This window comes from Bacillus rossius, chromosome 6 (genome assembly GCF_032445375.1).
Source record: "Bacillus rossius redtenbacheri isolate Brsri chromosome 6, Brsri_v3, whole genome shotgun sequence".
Taxonomy (NCBI): Eukaryota; Metazoa; Arthropoda; class Insecta; order Phasmatodea; family Bacillidae; genus Bacillus; species Bacillus rossius.
The window spans coordinates 60,614,010-60,622,071 of record NC_086334.1 but is presented as its reverse complement, the minus strand read 5'-3'; the positions used below and the strand labels follow the sequence as shown (position 1 = coordinate 60,622,071).

The following is an 8,062-nucleotide window of genomic DNA, read 5'->3' as shown; positions in this document are numbered from 1 at the left end:
AAGTGTCCCGTAACGCACATTGTCCCGTTGCGCTCATTGTACGCCTGCGCCGCATCTATCTCTCTTCCACTCGATTGGAACAACCATCGATTTGACTTTTTCGAGTCACATTAAACTTCAAACACTCCCATTCGTTTCCTACTTTTCCTATCATCGTCCTATCCTTAACAGAATAACATAGATTGGAAGAAGATAAATAGCAAACATGTATAAAAGTTATAGTTAAAATAATCTCTTCGTTAAAGTAATAAACATATTTGAATTAATGAGTGTAAATAAAAGTAAATTTATCAATTAAATTGTAGATTTAATTTTACTCCTTCTTTGTATCCATACAAAATAGTGATAATTCAATAAAAATGATTCAATTTTATTCATAAAAGTATGCAATCATTTCATCAATGTTTTGTTATGACGTTGTCACGTTAAACTATCGTCCGTAAACCGACTTTACAGACAACCATTTTTTTTTGTCTAGAGTTGAGAAGTGAGGGGAGTTAGTCATGGCGCCAATCGCAGCCATGGCTGGCCAATCATCTCCTAGCACATGATGTCATGCTACCCCTACTGAATGGCTTCAACCCAGCATGAGTAAAGCGTATAGGTTTCGGCCTGAGACTTACAGCCTCTCTCTAACTCAGACCCCTCCCAAACATACTTCGTAATTAGTTAGGTTAGTAAAAACAATGTTTCACAGAAACGTTACATCGAAATTCGGCCTTGAAATTTTGATCCCATCACGCCCAAAGAAGTTTCACTTCAAAAATGTCCGCGGATCAAGCAGGCCTGTATACCTACTACTTAGGCCATGGATCTCATTAAAATTATTTCCTAACTTGCGTTTAGTAATTCGAGTGCCGCAGCGGCTTGTTTCAGATTAATCATGGCAAAAACGTAAATATTTGTTTATTGTACACGACAGGTATGTGGTGGCCAAACAGTGTAGCTTAATTGGTAATAACTGTTAACCTCTTGCTTAAATTTCTTTTGTCTCCACATCTACTATATTGTAATTTTTGCTTAGATGTTTGACAGTCGCTCTTGCTCTTTGCTTTTTTAATTAATGCTCGCTCATTAATTTTTGCCATGATCAAACTCAGAGCGTCACATTAGGATATACCTCGTCTTGTAACGGTTTCTCCTGTAAATATAGCGATAAATTTTCACCCATCGTTCGCTCCCTCATCCAATAAGTGTTTGATGGTTGGGACGAAAACTCGAAAATTGTATTGTAACAGTTTGAGCTGGATTGGCCGCCGCACCGGCCAGCGTGGGGTCCAGGAAAGGCCCCGCCCCCAGGGCAGGTAGCGCCCGTCTCTCTACCGTAGTCCGGCTAGCAGCGGAATAGTGAATATGGCTCTGGAATGTTTAGACACAGATCTGTAGGTTGACTCCCAAACTACTCTAAAAGGGCGCAGATTTGTGTGGGGAGGCGGGGGGTGAGCCGGTCTTCGGACTGGAAATCAGTTGTCTCTCGAGCGCCGTCTGCGTGAAGTGGCGTGACAGGTCGCTATTGTTCTCGAAGCTTCGAGTATTACGTCGGGGATTCTGACACACGACACTTCGGAGGTCGGGACTCGGCAGGTATGTAAACGGAGAGACTGGCCGGCGAGGGAGTGGAGTGAATAAGACGAGTGACCTCTCGGCGAGTGAAAGCGGACGCCTAGCGACGGGCTTCGTGGGCGAAGACTGGTGCATCGGCGGCCGAAATCTCCGGGACTGTGACGAGAGAGCAGTGCGAGGCAGTGTGTTGGGACAGTGGTTAGCGACATAGGCGTGCGCAGGACTTCAGTAGTGGTGGTGCCAGATTACACATCAGCCCTATCATTCACGGACCCGAGCCTAAAGCAGGGGGTCTCCCCCGGAAAAATTTGGATTTGAAAGCGCAAAATGGTACTATTTAAGGTGTTTCCGAACAAAAACATTAAATACACAGATGTAAAAATTTTAACATTGTTTATGACAAATTATGGCTTTGAACGTTTTAATCGCCAGGAAAACTACTAAACTATTTACAGTTTTAAGCTTTGTTGAGCCATAAAGTTAATTGCACAAATTGTTTGCACGGAATTCATATGCTGGTGGCTTTGAAAAACCGTACTTACATGTTTTCTGAAGACGCCAAATAAATGCTAGAAAAAACATTCTCAAATGTCAGGTTTTAAAATCAACAAATCAAGGGAGTTTTTGTAACTGGGCTGAAGTTCGCTTTATCCTGCGGCTCTATCCGGCCGCCCGGAACTGAGAGCTTGGAACAACAACAGCCTAAGTCATTCCACGCAAATACGGCAATTACCATCCAAGTTTTAATTGTTTTCCAAGAGAATGAGCAGTCATAACGTTGAAGCAGTTACAAGATAACATAAATACATCTGTTTACTATAAATAAAAATTAAATTTACTGTGTAAACCAACGTACAGGTTGTCCCAAGTACTCTGAAAGCCACCAAAGTGTTGTTTTATATTGCGTATTTCACAAATGAAGGTGACCCAAAATCCTCCAAGATATATACAGACCAAAATAATATATAGGGGTGTTCCTACAGGTGTCCTTAATAAATAAAAAATAAATTTGGAAGGATTTACAACGTATCCGTTGCACAAGACCCTCTTAGGGTGTCCAAAGTGTTGTTTTAAAGGTATTTAACAGAAAACTTTATTTTTTTTCGAAACTTTGGCCTACACGTAACGCCACGGCAGGTACATAGGACCTTTCCTATATGATCCTTCTAACAAAAACATATTAATTTCCAGAGGTAAGCCCCGTACGAGACTCTACAGGGCCTCCTAGGGCCTCCAAAGTGTGGTTTTTAACGAACTTATCACAAACATTAATTTTTTACATAACTTTATGCCGCTGGAAGTGACAGACGTGGCATATAGGGGTGTTCCTACAGGTGTCCTTAATAAATAAAAAATAAATTTGGAAGGATTTACAACGTATCCGTTGCACAAGACCCTCTAAGGGTGTCCAAAGTGTTGTTTTTAAGGTATTTAACAGAAAACTTTATTTTTTTTCGAAACTTTGGCCTACACGTAACGCCACGGCAGGTACATAGGACCTTTCCTATATGATCCTTCTAACAAAAACATATTAATTTCCAGAGGTAAGCCCCGTACGAGACTCTACAGGGCCTCCTAGGGCCTCCAAAGTGTGGTTTTTAACGAAATTATCACAAACATTAATTTTTTACATAACTTTATGCCGCTGGAAGTGACAGACGTGGCATATAGGGGTGTTCCTACAGGTGTCCTTAATAAATAAAAAATAAATTTGGAAGGATTTACAACGTATCCGTTGCACAAGACCCTCTAAGGGTGTCCACAGTGTTGTTTTTAAGGTATTTAACAGAAAACTTTATTTTTTTTCGAAACTTTGGCCTACACGTAACGCCACGGCAGGTACATAGGACCTTTCCTCTATGATCCTTCTAACAAAAACATATTATTTCCCAGAGGTAAGCCCCGTACGAGACTCTCCAGGGCCCCCTGATATAAAAAATTAATGTTTGTGATAAGTACGTTAAAAACCACACTTTGGAGGCCCTAGGAGGCCCTGGAGAGTCTCGTACGGGGCTTACCTCTAGAAATTAATATGTTTTTGTTAGAAGGATCATAGAGGAAAGGTCCTATGTACCTGCCGTTGCGTTACGTGTAGGCCAAAGTTTCGAAAAAAAATAACGTTTTCTGTTAAATACCTTAAAAACAACACTTTGGACACCCTAAGAGGGTCTTGTGCAACGGATACGTTGTAAATCCTTCCAAATTTATTTATTATTTATTAAGGACACCTGTAGGAACACCCCTATATATTATTTTGGTCTGTATATATCTTGGAGGATTTTGGGTCACCTTCATTTGTGAAATACGCAATATAAAACAACACTTTGGTGGCTTTCAGAGTACTTTGGACAACCTGTGCGTTGGTTTACACAGTAAATTTAATTTTTATTTATAGTAAACAGATGTATTTATGTTATCTTGTAACTGCTTCAACGTTATGACTGCTCATTCTCTTGGAAAACAATTAAAACTTGGATGGTAATTGCCGTATTTGCGTGGAATGACTTAGGCTGTTGTTGTTCCAAGCTCTCAGTTCCGGGCGGCCGGATAGAGCCGCAGGATAGAGCGAACTTCAGCCCAGTTTTTTGTAACATACCTCAAATATTTAAAATATTAAAATAATAAAAATACACAAATAAGAGTGGGCAAAAGTTTTAACTTTTGGAATACAACAAACATGTTTTGTCGGCGACTGCATATAAGTCATCGAGTAATCCTTTTCGGGATCCGGCTTTTTAATTTTAATCACCCATTTATACATCATACAGACATATATATACAACAATTAACGAACCATAACAACTGTCAACTAGTGAAAATAAAATGATAATTAATTAATGAGTGATCCACGTAACAAACACAGGCTGTACTCGTGTAGCCTACTCATTAGAACAGTAAACTGATGAGTAAACAGTAAGAGTAAACACTACACAGTAGTGCTACCTGGCGGACGGCGACTATTATTCCGTGCGCCTGCCGAGTGGAGTGAACAGTGGACACCGAGCGCGCATTCTATGTAATTCGAGGAGAACTAGGACACACGGAAACAAGCCAGGTGCAATTATTTGTGTTGTACATATTTATTGGAAATAATACGGTTTTTTGTAAGTATGTATTATTTCTGCGTGTAAAAAACAAAATAACGTTAACCCTAATGGTGGTGCCAAGGCACCTGTGGCACCTACCGTGCGCACGCCTATGGTTAGCGGTGAGAGACAAACTTTATAGAGAGCCACTGTCGAGCCGAGCCCCAGTGGGGAGAGTGAGTAGTGGACTTATAAAAGAGTAATTAATTTGTGGACACACATTAGAAGTGTTGTTCTTTAATTAATAGTGTAAATATTAGCTAAGAAATAAAACTGCAATTAATTAATTGGTATTTCCTTTCCGAACTTGAAAATTTGGTGTCAGAATTAGGGATAATCCTAATTAATATATTTTGGCTTCAAATTTTTAAAATTAAAATAAATAAATTAGTAACAAAAAATATTGGATTCAGATTTTCAAGAGGAAAGCAAGTGTTTGGAACTGTAGTCAGTTTTCTGATTAATAAAATTAGTGTTAGTTTGAGTAAATAAAATTAGTGTTAGTTTGAGTGTAATAAAATTAGTGTTAGTTTTGAGTGAAATAAAGTTAGTGTTAGTTTTAAATATAAGTATATGTTATATCATAGATGAAATGTTAATGTAGTTAATAGGAAATAAGTGCAAGTTACATTGTCAGTTAATGTTGACGAGGAATATGGTGGCCGACGAACTAAGGATAACATAATGGCTTTTTGGCTGAAATAAGAGTAGCCAAGAGAAAATGGAGTAGACTGGAAAGGATGAATAGCGGCCAGTAGAACATGAATAATAAAATGGATAATGGCCACGGATTAAATGAAGAACCAAATAAAGAACAACTGAGAGGAGATGACGATTAAAATAAGGAACAGCCAAGAAGAGTTGCAAATTGCCATGAAGAGTGAAATTGATGAAATGCGAAACAAGCTTGTGCTAGCACAAGAAGACACTTTTTGAGTGAGATAGTGGCTGCTCAAGAAGAAATTAAGAATATTAACGGAATCAGCATTCAGTTCGAAAAAGAGGTGCAAGTTTGAAGCAGAATCTAGCCGAACGTGAAGAGCTGATGGCACGACAGCTGGCTCAGCTTGAGCAGGACTGTGAACAGCGTGTAGCAGCTGTAACTGAAGAATGCCGACGATTAAGGAAGCTACAGTTGCTAAGACCAGAACAGTGTATCCGGGGAAGTCAAGGAGGAAAGCTCTACCATTGGCCATCCCAAATTCAAGCCGTCCTCTTTCGATGTCCAGTCGTCATGGGAAGTGTTCGAGGCAGCTGCGGAAGTGAATGGCCTTGCGAGGAGCTTACCTCGAACTGCTTCAGACCACACCAGTTCCGGACTTCTACTCGCCCCATTTTTTTTTTTTTAATTACCACGATTGACGTAAAAAAATATATGTTTTAACAGGTTCGTAAAGAAGTTTCAACAAAATATGCACCTAATACGATCTAATGATTGTAATTCCAAAAAAAAGTAGAAACATAAGTAAATCGACATGCATTAATGTATTTTAAATAAGTTGTATTTTTTTAGCTAAAATCACTAGTATTACATTTTGTATTGAAGAATGTTAACAACCTGTTTAGCTGGCTAATGCCGTTTGTAGAGGCTTAACGTTTATACACGTCCGAACTGCTCTAGAACACGACAAGGGAAGGTTAAATATGCGGAAATGTGCCTTTTAGCATTTTGTTTGTAATACATAATAATAGTTTTAAAATAAAAACGTTGTCTTATATCTCATGCAATTTCCATTAATGCATAAGTGACGAGGTGGCCGAGTGGTTAAGGCGTTGGACTGCTAATCCAATGTGCTCTGCACGCGTGGGTTCGAATCCCATCCTCGTCGATGGACTGTTTTAACTTTAGTCCTTTCGCTAGGTTGACATTCTTTCTACATGTACAAAACCTACAAAATACACTTGCGAATATGAACCCTAATTAGATATTGACAAACATACTGAAAACCAGGATAATTGATAGCTAACATGCGTGTAAAAATGATTTGAGATGTTAATCTTCATTCGCGGAAAGCAAATAATAATATTAAAAGCATACTACAACGTTTTTCTTTGTACAAATTTTCGGTAATATTTAATGCAGAAAATTATTATATTAATAACAAATCAATTGACGTAAACATAATGAAAGACAAAGCAAAATTATATATATGATATCACAGATCATAATGTACGACCATTTAAACAAACTTGAAATTATTCACAGAATGCAATTCATGCTTCTCAAAGACACATTCTTAAAAACCTTTTACACTTTCAACGAGCATTTTCAATTCTCTCATGGGATTATTAAGAGGCAATTCGTTATACGAGAGTTTGACAAAGAAAATTATGACTACATTTCGTAAACTTTTAAGGCTGTACTCTCAAATAACGTGTTTACTGTTACTTCACAAGATGCCTACTTAATAATCGGTAGCTAAATAATGGATTAAAAATATAAAGCTACTAATTAAAATTACTTTAAAATAAATACGTACATGTATATTGCCATATTTCTTGCACTTACGGGCGCTGCCTGTACGCCGGAAGAAGGGCACTGTAGACGTTTACGTCTATAACTCTAATTTAAAAAGAAATAAAAAATTATAATTTTGGTTTGCGCAGGAAAGGAATAGAATGTACGTTCGACGTCTGTCTGGTGGATTTAAGTTGCCTCGTGCCCGCGTTCACACTTCTCTGACCCCGCCGATGTCCTGAAAATGACCTTTCTCAACCCACATTTTTGTGGAGTAAAAATCTTCAGAATTTAAGGAGCTCATTGGTCGGAACGCCCTAGATATTCCTGCATTGATTCCTGCGTCACCGCTGAAAATGCTCAGTGGCAATAGTAGACACAAACGTCTGCATCGGCGAAACCTCTCAACGTCTCGTGGCCTGGAGGCCGCTTCCCTTCACGCGCTGAAGGAGCAGGGGGGGGGGGATACTGCCGCGACTCGCCAGCGCAGTTATCATGTCAGTTACGTCTATTGTCACGAGCACTCGCTTCGACAGCAATCTGTGGGTCGGCACAGCACGAATAAGCGCTGCGCATAGGCGCACCCAGGATTTTTTTTCCGTGGGGTGTCGGTACAGATTTTTAAGAAAAACTCCATCCATAGAGGGCAAAAAATGAATTTTGACTGTGATATATAGAACCTCCACCGGACCACGGGTTCAATTGAGGGGTCCCAGTGTGATGTGGAACGGGGTAGGCGCCAGCATTGCTGATAACGTCGAAGAGCTAAGGACGCAGCCACTTGTCTGGTTAGCTGAGTAAGGCGGAGGGTGACGATGGTGTCTATGCTGGGATGGGTAGGCTCGACCTCTGGACATAGCCGGATCTCTAATACCTCTCCTGTTTCGAGTATACGGCGTATTCCGTATCCACGCCCGTGGGGGCCCCAGGCCGGCAGGGTCTAATGGCTAATAGA

General features: G+C 39.7%; 1 non-coding gene across 1 annotated transcript; it reads left to right on the top strand.

Annotated features, from left to right (window-relative positions):
- Positions 1-6,396: 6,396 nt before the first annotated feature.
- On the top strand, positions 6,397-6,478 carry Trnas-gcu (transfer RNA serine (anticodon GCU)). The gene has a single exon. It is a non-coding gene; the product is annotated as a tRNA-Ser (tRNA).
- The last annotated feature ends 1,584 nt before the right edge of the window (positions 6,479-8,062 follow it).